The following is a 19,415-nucleotide window of genomic DNA, read 5'->3' on the forward strand; positions in this document are numbered from 1 at the left end:
GGTGTGCGATGGCCGCAAGGGGGCTCATGTAGACATTGAAGAGGGTGGGGCTGAGCGAGGAGCCCTGAGGAACGCCACAGATGACTTCGGTGGCCTCTGACCTGAACGGGGGTAGGCGGACTCTCTGTGTCCTTCCAGCGAGGAAGGAGATGATCCACTCCAGTGCCTTCTCCTGGATTCCGACGTTGCTGAGGAGCTGCACTAGGGTGCGGTGGCAGACAGTGTTGAATGCTGCGGAGAGGTCTAGGAGGATGAGGGCCGCTGTTTCTCCGCTGTCGAGCAGGGCTCGGATGTCATCGGTGGCGGCGATGAGGGCGGTCTCGGTGCTGAGGTTGGCCCTGAAGCCCGACTGTGAGGGGTCGAGGGATCCATTCGTCTCGAGGAAGGCGGCCAGTTGCTTGTTGACGGTCTTCTCAATGACTTTGGCTGGAAACGGGAGGAGCGAGATGGGGCGGTAGTTTTTGAGTTCGGTGGGGTCCGCTGTTGGTTTCTTTAGTAGAGCGCTGAGTTCGGCGTGCTTCCAGCTCTCAGGGAAGGTGGCGGTGTCGAAGGAGGTGTTGATGATGTCCCGCAGATGGGGTGCGATGACAGCGTCGGCCTTGTTGAAGACGTGGTGAGGGCAGGGGTCGGTAGGAGATCTGGAGTGGATGGAGTTCATCGTGCGGATGGTGTCTTCGGTGCTGATCGGGGTCCAGGCACTGAGGGTGGTGGTGGGGGGCGTTGGTGCGGTCGTGGGGAGCGTTGTTTGTGTGCTGAAGCTGTTGTGTATGTCAGCGATCTTGTTGTGGATGTAGGAGGCGAGGGAGTTGCAGAGGTCTTGCGATGGGGTGATGTTGTTGTTTGCGGCGTTGGGGTTGGAGAGCTCTCTCACGATGTTGAAGAGTTCCTTGCTGTTGTGTGCGTTGTTGTCCAGCCGCTCCTTGAATGCTGTTTTCTTGGTGGCGTGGATCAGTTGATGGTGCTTTCGGGTGGCGAGCTTGAGGGCGGTCATGTTGTCCGGTGTTGGGTCTCTTCTCCAGGCTCTCTCGAGGGCTCTGCAGTTCTTCTTGGAGCTCTTGAGTTCGTCGGTGAACCATGGGGCCTTCTTGCTGCCGGGTCTGCTGGGCGGAGTCCTCAGTGGGGCGAGGTCTTCTGCGCAGTTGCTGATCCACTTCGTGAGGTTGTCGGTGGCCTGGCTCGGGTTCGCTGAGCTGGCGGAAGGGTGCTGGCTCAGGGATGCGGCGAGTTGGTCGACCGTGATCTTGTTCCAGCTTCTTCGTGCAACCTGTTGCTGGTGGTGGTGGATCGTGGTCCTTCTGAATCTGAAGTGGATGCAGCTGTGGTCCGTCTAGTGGAGTCCGGTGGCGTGGCTGAAGGGGATGTCCTTGCTGGATGAGAAGACGGCGTCGAGTGTGTGTCCAGCGTAGTGGGTGGGGGTGGTCACCAGCTGCTTGAGTCCGAGGTTGTCGAGGTTGTCGAGCAGGGTGGTGGTGTTGCGGTCGTTGTTGTTCTCCAGGTGGAAGTTGAGGTCCCCGAGGAGGATGTAGTCAGCGGAGGGGAGGGCGTGCGGGCTGATGAAGTCGGCAATGTCTTCGCTGAATTGTGTGCGTGGTCCCGGGGGTCTGTAGATGAGGGTGCCTCTGAGGGTGGTCTTGGGGTCGGTGTGGATCTGGAAGTGCAGGTGTTTGGCGGTTGTCAGGGTGTCGTAGGTGTTGGTCGTGATGCGGATGGTGTTCCTGTGGATGATGGCGATGCCTCCTCCCGTCTGGTTGGTGCGGTCTCTCCGGGTGATCTTGTAGCCCTCCGGGATGGCGATGTCGGGCGCTGAGGAGGCGTTCATCCATGTTTCCGTGACTCTCTACCCTGTCTGGAATTAGAGATTTTGGAACTATGGCATCCACATCCCTTATGATTTCAGGGTCAAGCTACAACCTCTCAAAATGTAACTGCCAAGAAGTGGATAATGTGAAAGTCTTTCAAGTTTTATTTAAACCATTTTTACAGTGCATGGGCACCTGAACCAAGAGGTATACATGTGCTTTACATAGTAACAATAACAAAGACGACAATCTTACAATATACTACAGCAGAAATATATACACTGCAAATTATTATGGGTGCAGGAAGGTGGTGACGTGAATGAGGAGAGGGGAGGAAGACAAGCTCGGAAGTCAAGGAGAGGGAAGGTAAGTATATAGGAATCAGAGTAGGGTATAAAAAAAGGTAGGAGCATGTAAGCCCCAACTGTCACTATGCATCTGAGTTAATGGGACACATACAGTGTTAGAAAATGAAGGTTTAGAAAACATTGAACTGACTTTATGATAGATTTGGTCTTGTTTCCACAGGGAGGACGTTCCAGAGGAGGGAGTCAGCTCCAGAGAATGATTGATGCAATGCAATATAGATTCTACAGGTATGAATTTCGAGAAAAATGTTGTCTTGGCAACTGAGGTTTCTCTAGCCACCGAAAATCTTCAGTAAATTATATAGATACGGTGACTGCCTCAGGAAAGGGTAACTCCTCCCAGTAGCCACAGTGCCAACCCGCACCTAAATACAAATGAGAGGTGTTAAGTGCCTCCTTAAAATAGTCCCAAAAGGAGGAAAAGCCACGAAGACCCAAATAAAACTCCTTTGCAATTTTTATACATTTTGATTGAAAATGATGAATAATGCAGCTGTGGATAAGCAAGACACCAACCTTCCCTGAATATGGGTAAAACACAGAACTCAGTAAGGATTTTCCAGAACCACAGAATCCAATTGCAATCCAGCTGTTGGAAATCTACAGCACAAATCATGGATAAAAATGGTAGCAGATGGGTGATGAACTGAACATACAATATAAAGGAATGAATGTGTTGCAATGTAACCATCTCATATAATTGGTTCCTTATTTATGATCTGAAAAGTAAATGACATCACAGGAAAGATTAGCAGCTGCATTTAGTTTGGTGATTTCAGGCAACAAACAACCAGTGGAAAAGCCACCATCTTAGAAAGGGCCATACATAAGTCTACACGTGTCTACCTCTTCATGAGTATGACGTTGTGAATGTATCAAGGTCTGTAATATTGACATAGAGCAAAGTTGCATCCACTACAACAACCTAAGAGGAGTGCACGGTAAGTACACATTTACTACTTTAAACTACATACCTACTTAACCAGACTTACCCTGCCTTGTAGTGGTTGGGTCCATCGAGTGATGGCAATATAATGGTCATGCTACATAACACATTCATTATAGGGTATGTGAGTTGTGGTGTGCTATTATTGTTGCCCTTGTGCTCTTTGGTTGTTGAACGGTAGGTGAATACGTGTTTTACATTACACCGTGAAATATGTTTGACACACTGCATTCCAGAAATCAAAAACAAAGGTCATTCCTGCAGCTGGGTAAAGAGTCGTGGCAGAAAGCATGTTTTGGAAGAGGGCACTAAGAGAAAATTATGGCCTAAAAAACTAAAATAGGTTGTGATATAACAGTGTAAATAACAGCCAATAGACTTGTGACTTTCAGAACTTGTTTGCTTTTCCTGCGTATATTTTTTTTCAAATGCTGTGATAATTTTGCACTTTTATGATGGCCAACTGATGATCAACCAAACTCATCAGGCAAAAGCACACAGTGGTGTTATATTTAAAAAAATAAAATGAACTAAAGCCTGACTGGGCATGGGAACTATCAACCAACTGAAATTACCATTGCAAAGCGCACACTTACCGTAATATAATCAAGGCTTCTGGAATAAATAAGCTACAAATAAGAGTACAACATATTTGTCTTTGAATATATATATTTCACTGTTATTGTCCATAGGCGCGGTAAAGGTTTTCCAGACGGGGGAAGGACTTGTAGTGCATGATCTTTGTGTCGTCTGACACTTGGACTTAAAGGCCAACAGCATTAGAACGGGTAGGGGGCCATATACATGTGCACTTAAAGAGCGTAAAGTAACATTGAGAAAAGAAGCATGGGCAGCGCTACATGAAGCTTCCATATCAGAGACAGCCCAGCATTCTGGAAGACAGTGAAGGTCCCCTTTTTAACCACCCGGGATTCCCCTTTAATAGAGATGGCAATAACAGAAAAACAGTGGGTAGAATATTATTCCAATATATACAAATGCACCATGTCTGAAAAATCTGTGGGAACACTATCATCAAATGAGAAGACATTGTCATTACATACTATTCCCACTGACCTCCAGTTTACACTGGAAGAGGTTAAATGTGCCATAATGGCAAGTATAGGTGGGAAAGTGCCTGGGCCTGATGGGGTCCCCGTAGATCTATATAAATCAAATTTGGTGCTATGGGGCCCACTTTTAACACAGGTAATAACAGCAAGCTGCTCCTCGCATTTCATTGAAAGATGGTCAGAATCAACCCTCGTCACAATTTTTTAAAATGGGGATTGCCATGCCCCCGGTTGCCACCGTCCTATATCATTATTGGATTTTTTGGTCAAAGTATTAGGGCGAAAACTACTTGTAAGATTGCAGGATTGGGCCCAAGATAATAAGATAATTTCTGACCTGCAATTTGGTTTCCGGGAGGGTTTAGAAACTGTTGAGCAGAGTCTAAATTTGAATATCATTATAGGGAAATATACAAAAGCAATGCAGGGTAGGCGGTTTTTAGCATACGTAGAACTCACAGCTGCTTTCAATAGCGTAATTCATGATGCATTATGGAGGATGTTGGAGGACTTAGATTTGGAACCTCCAATGATATACTTCCTAAGGTAACTATACAGCGATGCAAAGGCAAGGGTGCATTTACGGCGCCGGAGGAGAATGCACAGCTTTGCTTAAGATACAGAGAGCAGTAAGGCAAGGCTGCGTGCTGGCCCCATTTTTATTTACCCTATATATTAATGGTCTAGGCAAAGCACTAGTGAACCAGTGTTAGGACCTCCCTCAAATTGATAGACAACTTATACCCGCCCTACTGTATGCGGATGGAGCCGTTTTGATGTCACGCACTCGGGTGGGACTACAAAAAGTAGTGTCTTGTTTTTTCTTCATTCATGCACGAACTTGGTCTAAGAGTAAATACATCAAAGACTTTTATTATGAAATGTGGTGCTGGTAGCTCTAAATGCAGAGACATTTATATAGATGGAAAAAAGATTGAATTTACAAATACATTTTCCTACCTAGGTATTTTGTTTGAGCAAAACGGAACTTGGGCCCAGGCAGTACAATCAAGGAAACTAATGTTTATGAAACCCACCACCTCCTTCGTTAAATTTACAAGGAAACTGGGCAGACGTCCGCCAGTAGAGTTACTTTTTATATATCAGGCCAAATGTGTTTCAACAGCTATGTATGACTCAGATGTCTGGGGTTATGCTAATACGCATCCATTACAATTAGTTGAGAATGCGTTTTTAAGATTCTTACTGGCAGGCCCTAGTAGTACATCTTTTTATGCATGCCACTCTGAATTAGGTGTCACTTACATTTCAGACCTTATAAAAATAGAGCCCATTTGACTATGGCATAAGATCTGGATGTCATCAAAAAACATTTTTAATCGGGACATTTTAATCGATAGTTATAAACTAGAAAGCTTAACTACCATACCGTGGTTAAAGTATGTTAAAAACTTTACGAACAACCTCTGTCACCCTTACTTCTATAATGTGCCTAGTACAATGATTGCTGTATTAAGAAAAGCTCTTAAGGAAATGTGCTTGTCATTACTGGCAGAGCTCAGACTATCTACAGAAATTGTGAAGCCAACAGTAAAGGCAAATCAGATTATTTTAGCATCATATAGTATCCAGTCTTAGCTTAAAACTGTTCATGATAGCTATGATAGATTTTTGCTGACCAGATTTAGATTAGGAATCTTACATAGATTGATAAATTTCCCAATAATGAATGATTGGTCGAGAGTTATGAATAAATGCCTTTGTGACGATGTTTCTGAACAGTCAACATTACATGTTGTTTTATTCTGCAAATTTTACTTGTGCAAAGAAAGAGACAGGTCCTACCGATTTTAAAGTTACTTGGTTTTAGGCAATGCGCCCTGCACATATAACTCTACAATTTTTAGAAAATGAATATTGCACAAGGAACTTATCTCAGTTTTTAAAAAGTGTACTATAGTGCAGAAAAACTATTTCAATGAGAACACGTAATTCGAATACAAGTTAGTATTAATTTATCTGTACAGATCTTTTTCTTTATGTTTTTTAACAAAAATACGTTGCCCTGTGATTATAATGATGTGTTACACAGTATGCTTTTCTTTTATGATTGTCTAAAATGAAATCGAATAAAGCTGGATTGGATTTGATTTGATATTTATGATATCAAATATAATTGCCGGAGGGAAAATACTTCAGAAATGAGAACTGGAAGAAAAGTATACAACTCTCAAGTAAAGTCAGTTCATTTTCCAGTGCAAGTCCTCCTTGAAATTTGAATTTAGTTAATATACGTGATGGTGCAGGGGTTTGCAAAAAGAAACCTGCTCGAATTAACACCCCCATAATACGTACTAACAGTAAGTAGTAACAGAAGACTAATGTACACCTAACATAAACACAGGGAACATTGCTTTTGCGCATGCATGAAATAACCCAAAATAATATATGAAAGAGTTAAAATTGTAATATCATTTATGCTTTGAAAGAAGTGTGAAATATTGCATGACTAGGCCACATGTGCATCAATAGTTTGCATGTTGTATTCTGTTTTGAAATAATAAAATATGCCGCTTTTGCTCAAAGCTTATGCTAGGCAACACTAATGGGGAATAATACAATGTAGGGTGGTAAACAGTGAAGATTTAATTATCATATGATTAATAAATGTTCATATTTCATTTGCCGTAGTGAGCTGGCTGAAGTGCCTTCTTTCTTAAGTTGGCTAAAGCGGGAGGGGTGAACTGAGGAGTGAATCCAATCTGTCAGAGGCAAGACAGAAACGCTGTTTACTGCAGAAAAGATGTACGGGTTGAAGGTCAATGTGACGACTGACTGCCAAGTGATATTTCCAGTCGTGGGACCGGAGACTCATTCTGTGGATGATGCTAAATTTTATAAATAAAGACTGTTTAAATATAACATGTGTAGAAATCGTGAGAACGAGCTAAGAATCAAACCCTGGGAATGGATGTAGAATAATAAATTAACTGAATCATAGGTGAAGTCACAGTGGTGTGACAACGCCACCTCCCAACACCACCAATACACTTGTGAGTTACATAAAAGTTTGCAACAAATGTGGAGTGGACATGTAGGTATTAGGGTATAATTGGGGTGTCTTTAGCGGTGTGGTTTACGCTTAGGCTGGCAGGGGAGATGGGAGATGGGTCGCTGTCTGTCGGTTTGCAGAGAGGCCTAACTGTTCCTGACCTGTCCTGTTTTTTTAAAATCTTTGTTCCCGAGTTATATTTCAAGGAACCCCCACCATCACCTAGGCCTAGGGGGTGGTTTTCTACAGACTGTTAGGTTTGTATTTAGTTTGACTCGTTCTTGAAAATTTACTTACAAATGTATTTTTGTCTCTAAAACGTTCGTCTCTTTACCTATCTACTCCATCATAGATAGGGCATATGTATTATTTTAGATGAAACTATTGCCTCTTCATCTATCCCCTCTGTTGGGTGTATTTTTGTTTTGCATATGGTTTTACTGAAACTTTTGTCTCTTAATCATCCACTCCTTCATTGCATAACGCCATTGCTTATTTTGATGAGTTTGTATTCATTTGTAGTTGCTTATGGTTTATTCTCCCTTTGTGAGATTCATTGTTTATATTTGTGACCATATGCAGTTGAGCGTTAACCATATATTTGAGATAAACATAAGTATTAACTTTACAGAGAGTCTGTGATTATTTACCTGACTAAGATAGTTGGTTAGTTTGTATTATCATTGCCATCAACTATTCAACTAAATGGTCCATTGACCAAGTGGAAGGAAAGTTTATGTACAGGTTAGTAATGTCAAAGATGTCTCACTTGAACCTATGAAAAGAAAGAATTGAAACGTATATATAAATGGACCCCAGCGCATCAGGGATTCTAGGTGAATGTGTATGGGTCATTGACGTATGATGTTATTGAGTATTGATTCCTGATCAATTATTGGTGTCACGTTAGATCAGTTTCTTGGTAGCAGAGGACGGTTTAATTATTTATTAGTTTGGTAATGATTATTGATTATATATTTTTAACATGAAAGTTTTGTGTCCTGTTCTATGTTGTCTAGAAGTACAGGTACGGAGATACCTGAGGAATCCCCGGAATGGAATTCAGCCTGATGTAGGCAGAAGAAGAGTGTGGTAACGAAATCACACTGCAGAAGTACTTTGTCTGTTGTAATAAACATCGGTGATGCTATGGAGACTCCAGCTGCTCCATAGAACAGGTGATTCTTGCCCCACCTACTGCAAAGGAGACAGCGGTGAAGGCTGTAATAGAGGTTGGCTCTGAGACAAGGAGAACGCCAAGACGCTGCCAGGACTTTTTCACGGTCCCAGAGCAGCAGAAATAAGCTAATGTGAACCGAGCATTTGTGTTAGAAGCCCTGGAGCCAAAACAAAGCCTAATTTGATCTCGGAACTCTGATGAAAGGGCAGCAAGAGGACACTGAGAAATAATTCTCGAGTGTTAAGGAGGTATGTGAGCTGCTAAACTGCTGGAGGCTTGAGGATGCTGGCGCTGGCAGGAGCTGTGTCTGTGCTCAGTGAGAGCATTACAAAAAAATGTCCACAGCCCAATTTATATTCCTGGCTGAGGTACTTTGAGCACAAAAGGTTCCACAGCTTGGCTGTTTTTTTTTTTTTTTTTACATTTAAATTACTGCGAGCTAAGCTTATTAGGTCTGCTGGTAAGCTCCCAGAGAGGCGAGAGAGTGGCTTTTGTTTTGCCGTGACACCAGTACTTGCTGGCTTGAGGCTCCTGAGAAGGAAAAAATAAATAAAAAATATATAAGATGGGCAGACATCTGATACAAGCCAATGCCGTTGCAAAAGTGGATGGGGTGACCGGGTTGAAAGCCAAAAAACGCCTGGTACAAGCAAAAGGTGCAAGGACTTTGACCAAAGAGGCAGGTCTGATTAATTGCTCAGGACTGATTTCAAGCTCTGAGAGCTCTGCAGATGATTTGTTTGAGACACCGAATGAGCTACAGTCGCAGCAAGGAGGCAGGGGCGATGGTCATAATGAAGGGCAAAAAGCCAAGTCCAGCGAGTTGAGTGAGACCACGCCTGGAACCATTAAGGCACAATTAAACATTTCCAAATATTTTCCCTTATTTGCTAAGAAGAGCACCCAGGCGTTAGCCATCCATGACTTAGCACATCTAAGTACAGCCTTGCCAGTAACCTCAGGGGAAGAGTCAGCAGAAACTCCTTCTGAGAGGATAAATATTTCTCAACCTTCCCAGATCCCATTAATGTCTCTGGTACCTTTAATATCCTCCTATTCTGAGGGGGAAACATTGCTGACCTTCCAGGAAAGTCCATCAGCCTCATTTTTTCAGCATTCACCCCCCCCCCCAGCAGGTCTCCATCACAGATACTATCTCGGAGCAGCTTCAGGAGAGTCTGCAGCAAATACCGGAAATTTCTTGTGCAATAATGGAGAGGGGCCCGGAATCGTTGGGTCAAGCTGTTAATGCAGGGATTCAAAATCCACAAGAAGAATTGCAACTTTCGTCCACCTGGGGTAACACGCAACAATTGGAAATTAAGACTTTGCTTAATCTAATTTTGGAGGAGAACAGAGATATGAAAAAGTCCCAGGCGCTCGAGACTGCTGCATTTCATCTTAGGCTGAAAAAAATCGAGGAAACTTTCTCTGGCATTCCCATCAGACTTGATGGGGCAGAAACGAGGATAGCTCATTTAGAGGATCAGATGAGCTCCACAATTCAGAAAATAAATATTGTGATGGCGGAGAAGACTGCATTGGAGAATAAGCTGGAGGAATTGGAAAATCACTCATGCCGTTCTAACCTTAGAATCGTGGGAGTGCCGGAGGGGAGCGAGGGGACCGATACCCTCCTCTGGGTTCAAGCCCTCCTTAAACAAAAAGTGCTACCAGATTTTACTGGGGATTTGACATTAACCAGAGCTCATCGGGTCCCAGCCTACCCCATCCCTGGCTCTAAATATCCCTGCACAATCCAAATTACCTTCGCTGACTATAGAATTAAACAGAACGTCCTGACTAAAGCTATTCAGCAGAGACAGTTTATTATCAGCGAGGGTATTAATTGTCTAATTTTTCCAGACATGTCTGCAGGAGCAGCACGTAGGCGTAAAGAAATTGCTAAACCTTTGTATTTATTGAAGGCCCAAGGAGCACAGGCATCCATTGCACAACAATCTAAACTAAGGGTGCTGGCTAGGGGAAATATCCAATGCTTCCGCGGGTAGAAGAAGCTCAGGAGCTTCTGAGTGAGATTACTACGGCAAGATGAATTTGTGTTGTTTGTGTTTAACTTTGTCAATTTGCTCTATGTTTTGATTCACGTCCACCAGGGTATTTAGGTCTCCTTTGTTGTATGGGTGGGGGCAGATCACCTAGGGTGCAGTTACATGGCACCTCATTGGCTAACGGAGGGAGAGAAGTGGGATGCAGGACTGGAAGGGTTGACCATATTTCTGGGGGAGGGGATTGGTTCAGGGTTGCTGGGTTTTTCTTTTTTTGAGGGGGGTGCATAGAAGCAGGGAAAAATTAACAGGAAAAATGTAATCGATTTTACAGATTCACTTTTACTCAGTGCAGGCCATGTTACGTTGGAATATTCAGATTCACAGATGAATATGTTTAGATGCAGAATGTGAAAATTGTTTCCTGCACTGTTAATGGATTACTTAACCCGCGGAAAAGTGTTGCTTTTTTTAATTGGGTTACTTCTCTTTCCCCTGAGATTGTGTTCTTACAGGAAAATCATTTTAGATCTGATAACCCTAAGATAGTACTTCCCAAAAGGTATTCACAGGCATTTTTTTCTTCCTCCAATTTAGCCGTTCGAGGGGTAGGAATTCTACTTACAAACACACTTGACTGGCAGGTTAAGAATGTCCAGCGAGATGGGAAAGGCAGATGGTTGTGGCTTAAAGTCTAGCTGCAGGAAACAATGCTGAATTTGGTAAATTATTATGACCCTATCGAGGACGATACCGCAGCACTCGGCCAAATTTACCAATTAATTAAGTAATTAATTTACCAATTAATTAAGTATGGAATGTGTTTCAGTTCTGGGCGGTGATTTTAATTTTTTTCAGATTCTAGCCCTGGATTCATCAAATAAAATGAAGCGTCAACAAACACCTACAACCGCAAAAATAATTAATAGCTTAGCAAAATATTTCTCACTAGCCGATCCCTGGAGATTAGTTTATCCTACTCTCTCCCAATATACCTGCTACTCTGGTAGATTTAGATCGGCCTCACGTTTGGATTATTCTTTAGGGGATAAATCAGTTGCTAGGGGTCTGGCAGAAATTGTCGCCAACTCGTTTATAGACCACTCGCTAGTTTCTTTTACACTATTATTAAATAAAAGCGTGGAAAATAGACCCAGATGGCAATTTGATAAACCCCTTCTACAAGATACGATCTGGTTAACAGAAACTAGGCGGTTTATCGAGGAGTTTTTTCTACACAATGTAAATATGGCCCCTTTATTTACGGTATGGGAGGCCTTTAAAGCCACATTTAAAGGCCAGGTTATTTCTTATAAGGCAAGAATTAATAACCTATGGAGACATAATATTGTCAAATTTCAAACTACGGTGGAAGAGGCTAGATGAAAGATAACTCTTGCAGATTCCCCAGCGCCCATAATAAAGGCACAGCAGCAAGAGCTAGCTAGGGCAATAGAGAATCTGAAAGATTTTTTCTTAACTGAGGAAATTGCAGGAAGTAGGGCTTATCAACAAAAACTTTACGAGGAGAGTCATCAGATTGGCAGATTCCTGGCCTGGTCCACGAAATCACAAAAAGCTGCACAATTAATCTCTCAAATAAAAAATCCAGCAACAGGCCTCTGTAGATGATAAGCAGGGTATCGGTGAGGTGTTAAGCTCACATTTTAATCATACCTATGGAGAAACGCAGGGGATGGATAAGGCAGATCTTGAGAGATATTTTCAGTCATTGGAGCTACCTTTGTTATCGCAGCAGCTCTCAGAGGTTTTGAGCTCTCAGATAGGAATACCTGAAGCACAAGTAGTATTAAAGAGTATGGCTAATGCTAAAGCTAGTGGAGCAGACGGGATCCCTGTAGAAATGTATAAGATATTTCAGGATGAACTGCTTCCCTTTTTGGTAAGATTGTTTAATGAAATCAAGGATGGTATAGATACTGCCAAAAGTTTTAAGGAATCAGTAGTAATAGTTTTTCTTAAAAAGGATAAGGATCCTGCCGATCCAAGGTCTTATCGTCCTATCAGTCTGTTAAATACAGATTATAAATTTCTTATGAAAATCTGGGCAAAAAGGATAGCTCTCTGTGCACAACACGTGGTTCATAACAATCAAAATGGTTTTATTCCTGGACATTTAATGGCATTGAATACATATTTTTTAATGCAAGCCATCAATTACTTTTCTATTAATCCGACTGATGCGGTGATTATGATGATGGATGCTGAAAAACCTTTTGATTTTTATTTTACGGAAGTTTGGCTTTTCACAACCATTTATACAGATGTACAAAAATGTATAGAGGGGCAGAAGCTACAATCATGATTAATGGTTTAGTAAATGGTAAGGTTACTATCAAACGAGGCACCAGCTAGGGGTGCCTGTTGTCTTCTCTCCTATTTTCATTGTTTATCGAACCCCTAGCTGAGAAGATCCGGAAGAGCATAAGTATCGTCCCTCCCATTGATGGTATGGCAAAAATTAATCTTTATGCAGACAATATCATTTTATATCTGAAGGCAGGGGCAGATAACCTACAGAATGTGTTGGATGAAATTCAAAACTTTACGGAAATCGGAGGATACAAAGTTAACCATGCTACAACCGAAATGTTAACATTTAATACGACTCCTTTGGATCTCCCACCTGCCATCCATCTAAAACCTCCGCACCCAATTAGATATCTGGGGATACATGTCACCAATGATTTTGGGCAATTATTTTCTTTGAATTATACTAGATTGCTCACGAAAGTAAAAAAAGTTATTCGATAACTGGTCTTTGCTTCAACTTTCCTTAGTTGGGAGGGTCTCAATGGTTAAAATGACGGTCCTTCCACTGTTTTTGTTTCTATTTATTAATCTGCCCTTGAAAATCCCGAATTATTATTTTAAGGAGTTGGATCGATTAATAAGGAAGTTTGTTTGGAATAATAAACAACCGAGGGTTAAGTTCTCTATATTGCAACTTGATGTAACTTCAGGAGGACTGGCACTCCCACATTTTTTAACATATTATCAGGCTTTTTTACTTAATCTGTTTTCCCAATTGGGTAAGGAAAATTCTGTTTTTGATCATTTTTCTTTATGCGTATGTTGAATGAAAGCGCAATTGGACTCCCCATGTTCCTACGTTTGTCGAAACTTCCCAAAAAAACACGATGTAAGGTTATCTTCACACTGGCTGATAGAATGCAGTTATTTTTAAATCACGAGATGTCCCTTTATTTTATGCTTACACCCCTATACAGGATGGGGCAGTAGGAGGTCTTAAACTCTCCAGAGGGCTTTTTCAGGACTGGCAAGAACTGGGTTATCTTCGGCTGGGGATTTCTATAACCATGATTCCTTAATTAACGGAGAAACGGTTTGTCTCCAGGACACTACACAGAATACTGCGCTGGCCCTGAGCTTTGTACAAATATCCAACTTCCTTAAAATTAAGTGCAAGGCTAGATGAGACAGTAAGGCCAAATGTCAAGCAGATAGTAAATAAAATGGTAGGGGTTGGCTGTTGGTATCAGCTACTTCATCAAAAAGCCAATTCGGAAGAGATCCTGTCAAAAGAGCTCCAAAAAATTCATTCAGAGACAGGATTCAAGTTCAATACCAGAGAGTGGAATCAGCTTAGTGATCTAGCAAATAAAGCTCTCAGAGGCGCCAATTATAAAAAAATGAATTTTTTATCCAGATGTTTACTGTATTTGACACCCCTGAAATTGTCTAAATGTTTCTAACCTGCCCGAATAAATGCTTTTTTTGTAACAGAGAGGGTGAAGGGGGCTGGGTACATATATTTTTAGAATGTAATGATTTACAATATTTCTGGAAGAGGGTTTTTGCGGAAATTTCTTTGATTCTATCCATGCAAATTAGTCCGTCAGCCATGCTGGTGCTATTTGGTTCTTCAGGAGAAGTGAAATGTTTTACAAAAAAATCAGCAATATTTTATTTTAATTGCTATTGCAGTTGCCAGATAACTTGTTCTGAAAAACTGGAGAACCAGTCTACAACCTAGCATTTAACATTGGTTTAATAAAATGACTAGGACTTGTAGACTTGAAGAGGCCTATGCCAAATGTATAGGAGCTGTGGTAAGATTTAGGGGTATTTGGCAACCTTTTTTTCCTTATGGGTTCTAGATGAAAACGGAGGATCATGAACTAGTTAAAAACAAGTTATATATGCATGCAGCACGTTGTAGAAGTTCTCGAATTCCTATATTTGTCAGACAGGAAACAAAATCACTTGCACTTGGCACTTTGTACTTCATTTATTAATCCTATTTAAGGTAACTTATGAATTAAAAAAATGTAGTTAGGATATTCTAGTTCGAGATGGTGGGAGTCTGATTTCTTGTAGGTTGCCATTGGAAATTGCAATATGGAATGTTTTTTATAACTGTTGACTATGCTTGATTAACGTATTGGTCTTTCTATTTGATATGTAAACTGACATGTAAACTATTTACTTTACCAATTTTTCCTGTTCTAATACAAATATTTATTAAAAATAAAAGTCTGTTGTAATAATTCCTAAAAGCTATGGAGGGCTGTAGGTGTTATTATTAGGGAAATTTGTATATAAGTAGAGTGCCTGAATATTGAAGGGTCCACTTTCGAAACTCTAGCCTTATCCCCAGGAGCGAACAAGACCTCTTTTCACACCAAAAAGTCATCTTGTGAAATGTTGGCCTTATCCCAAGAGGAGTAACAAGTCCTTCCCGAGCTTGATAGAGAAGTGAGATAACGCTGGTTGTTATTATTGCTTGCAGTGTAAGAAGATCTCTTTGAAAAGTGAAGACTATCTCTTTTAGTGGAGCAGACAAGGTAGCATTGCTTTGTATTGTTACTAACCGAATTTCGATTTAGTAAAACCCAGAAACATATTGTCATAATATTTTGTGAAGGGAGGGTCAGTAGAAGGAGCAATAATGACGTCTGTAGAAGGAGTAATAATGACGTCAGAATAAGCTGCGCTGGCATTGGTCAGACAGTGGGCGTGAACGGAGCCGTGATTGGTTGGTTGGTGTGAGCCGCGCTGGTATTGGTCGAGATAACAGACACGTAGAGAGCTGTGATTGGTTGGTTGGTGTCAGTCGCACTAGTATAGGACAAGAGTTGACCAATAGAATAAGAAGAATTACCGAAAGGTTGTTTGTTTATTTATGCTGAGACCCATTAGCAGAAAAAGTTAGAAAATGAAGTTGATGCAGAAAATAAAGAATTTCTTAAAAAAGACAAACCAATTGTGACTAAAGAGGGAATTCCGATTCCATCTCTAAAAACGCCTACTTCCTATATGATGTTGGAGAGAGGATATCATACGTGTATGTGGTTGGAGAATAAGATGGAGTATACAAAGGATGATGGTGTTATAGCTTTTCCGAAACATGGACATTTAATGTAAGAATATTGCAGAATTTTGGAAATCAAGGAATGCGTTAGAACTGAATCCTAGATTGACGCAGTGCGAAGGATTGGAAGAATGGGAAGTTGAGGCATTTGAGAGAGAAAGGTACAGAATTGGTAACAGGGGTTACAGGAGTATAATGTTTAGATACTCATTTGAGAGCAGGGAGGAAAAGCTGGAAAGATGGAGGAGAGATGTGTTAATGGAAGAATTGTACCCAGTTTTAACTGTTGATGAGCAGACTGGAGGCAAATGTAAAGAGAAAAAGAAAAATAGAGAGACTCCGAGTGTAGGGGGTGATATGAACGATTCTGAAGACGCTGAGCAAAAGATGAACAAAAGATCTCCGCCGTATGAAGAGAATTTAGTGGTGGTGACTCCAAGTGCACCACAAATGGGAACCCCATTGACTCCGCAAGTCACAGATATAGCGAAAGTAGTGCGGGAAAATTAGTTGAATCTGTTGAATAAGGCAAAGTTAGAGCAGATCCAAAAATTGAATTAGTTGAGTTCGAATGCAGAAGCACTAACGGTATCTGTAACAATTGGTCCTGTAGTTCCATTGTATGGAGAAAGACAGACTGTATCAAAGGTACATACATTGGCTTTTCCAGGAGGTATTATCAGGAGTGGTGCGAATAAGGATGGACAGGCAGATGTGAAAAATACTTTGGTAGATCTTCTGGTTTGTGAGTTGATAACTGAGACCCTTAGGAGAAGCTTACAAATAGATCCAAGGAAAATAGGGCCGAATGTCACTCCTGTAGCTAGGTTCAGCAGGTCCTTCACCAGAAGAATGAAATAATTGGATAAAAGAAATGACAAAGCCAAAACCTCAACCACAGAGTATAAATGTGAGTCAGTAGAAAGTGGATTTGGAAGAAATGATAATTGGTACCATAAATCCAGACAGATTAGGGACTTACCAAAATGAAGAGTTGTAGCTTTTGTGTAAAAGTATTACTTGGAGTGCGAAATATCTTCATGATAAAATATCAGAAGCTGCTAGTGAGTATGGTGTAGACATAGAGAAGTCAAAGTATTGCAGAAATCATACAGATTGGCCTTTACTGACAAGGATCTAGAGAGTTTGAATCTCAGGGGAAAAAGATTGCAAATAAAAGAAATAATGAATATTTTGAAGAAATGGGGAGATGTAGATCATTGGAAAAATAGATGGACGAGAAAGAAGGAAGAAGCATCTGGTAAAGGTGTGTCTATGTTTCCCATGAAGGAAACAGAGCAAGTTGAAAGGGCGTGTCCGATAAAAGAAGTTCCAGGTGGTGGTTATGTTCATGTCACTTGGACCAGACAGGATATTGTCTTTCACAAATGATTTTCCCAGGTTAAGAGAAAAACCTGTTGAGTGGTACAAACAGGTAGAAAAGTTTTGTGTAGGTTTTGAAGATTTTGTTAAAAGATTTAGATGGATTGTTTGAGATTGTCTTCAAGCTGATTTATAGACAGAGTGTAAGATCACTGTTGATTGGCCAAAAGATGAATATCCTACAGACCCTAAAACAGGTGCACCATCGGAGGAGGTAAAGAAAAAGCATAATCAGGTAATCACTTATTTGAAAGGGAAGATTTCTCCGAAAGAAACAGATTGGGTTAAAATTGACAGGATGACCCAAGAACCAAAGGAATCAGTGCATGCCTATTACAAAAGGTTGTTGCAGTTTTTCAAGCAGTACAGTGGGTTTGAGAATATTTGAGACAAAGATATGGGAAATTTTGTGTACCGATTTGTGTTTGGATTGAGACCAGAGATTAGTAATATGATACAGCAGCATTTAATCTGTAGACAGAGCAAAACAGTAGACGAAATCCTACGTTATGCAAAGTATTGTAGTGACAAAATTGGTGCCAAGCATAAAACGTTGAAAGAGGAAATGATGTGGGCGCAAGTGAAGGTAGCAGAGCAGCAAGAAAACAGTAATAATCAAGGAGGTTACCAGGTAAATGGACAGAATCAGAGTGGTCACATATCCAGTAGAGGAAGAGGTAAAATGAACAGAGAAGAAGCTATAAAGATATTTCCTTGTCATGTGTGCGGAAAGCATGAACATTGGAAGAACGAGTGTAGATCTGCTAAAAAGAGTAACAGGGCAAATCAAAATTTAATTCCACAGATGCAGAATGAGGTTGGTATAATTCAACAGCAGCAGCAGCAGCAGATAGTTACCCCACAGTTACAGGTGCCACAAGCTCCCATACCAAATAATGTGAATTCTCAAGTGCAGAGGTACAGTGCAAACACTGCATATCACGGAGTTGACCTGATTTGTAAGAATCCAGTTGTGGTTCCGCAGTATTGGATGCAATGCAATGGGAATGATTCAGACTCATCTCAATGACGGTGCCTGAGGGGGGAGGAAGAGTGCGTACTTGGCTTATCCTTGGCGGTAGATCAGTCAGGTCCATTTGTTGACGGAAAAGTGGAAGGTAATGATAATACATTCCTAGTGGATAATGGTGCTACCCGTTTTACTGTGAGAGCAGCAGAAATTCCGAACCTACCCCTCTCGGGAGAAACTAACCTAGTTGTAGGAGTTTCGAATAAGCATATCAGAATGCCAGTCACAAATCCAACAGAAGTTCACTTCAGAGACATGCATCGGTTTGTGGTATGTAACTTGAGCCCAGTGAATCTCTTAGGTAGGGATTTGTTATGCAGGATGAAATGCACCATCTATTGTACACCAGATGCTATTGCGTCTCAGACACCTGATGAGGATGTCGAATTTAAAATGATGCTAGCAAAGCAAGGGACAGAAGTGGATGAGTTGTTTTCTCTTCTCACAGAAGAGAATTTGCCGGATGAATTGAAAAGTGCAGTAAGATCGGATGTGTGGGATTTTACAGGAAAAGAAATTGGCCTAATGACAAATGTAGATCCGATTCAGGTAACAGGGAAAGAGGGTGCTTTATATCCAAACACACCTCAGTACAAAATGAGTCAGAAGTGATTGCAGGAGTTGCTCCTGTGATCGACCAAATGCAGGTAGAATTTTTCAATGTGAATGTTGTGTTGTGCAAGCACACATTTTTCAATAGCTTTGACAAGGAGAGGGAGGTTAGTTATAGGTCTGTAATTGTTAAATTTGTTCTGGTCAGCGTTTGTGTTTTTTGATGAAGGGGTGATTTGTCCGAGTTTGAGGGAGGCCGGCATGGGGCCTCTTGATAAGGAGAAGTTAATGATTTAAGTCCAAATGGGAGAGATGATGTGATTGAGATTTTTTACAAGAGCAGCAGGGAGGGGGTCGGAGATGTGCAATGTCGGCTTCGTGCCGGCGAGTCAGTTGCGGACTTCTTCAGCGATATAGTCTAATTCAGTCCAAGTTGCATCATTTTTCAAATGCAAGGGGTTGAGGTTGTTGCTTTGGTTTGCTGAAAGGGGGAGATTATGGAGACAATCATTAGTTGTAGTGTAGGGCCTTAGGAGGATCCTCGTTGCTAGGTGGTACCCTTGATGTAGTAAGGGGAGGTGGGTGACATAAGAGATGGTTCGATGTTAGACATTTTTTCAAAGAAGAAAGTTGGGAATTCTTTGCAGCGCTTAGTGCAGTCAATAATTGTGTGTTGAAGGAAAGAGGAGATTTGCTGTTTGATGAC

This window comes from Lissotriton vulgaris, chromosome 7 (assembly GCF_964263255.1).
Source record: "Lissotriton vulgaris chromosome 7, aLisVul1.2, whole genome shotgun sequence".
Lineage (NCBI taxonomy): Eukaryota > Metazoa > Chordata > Amphibia > Caudata > Salamandridae > Lissotriton > Lissotriton vulgaris.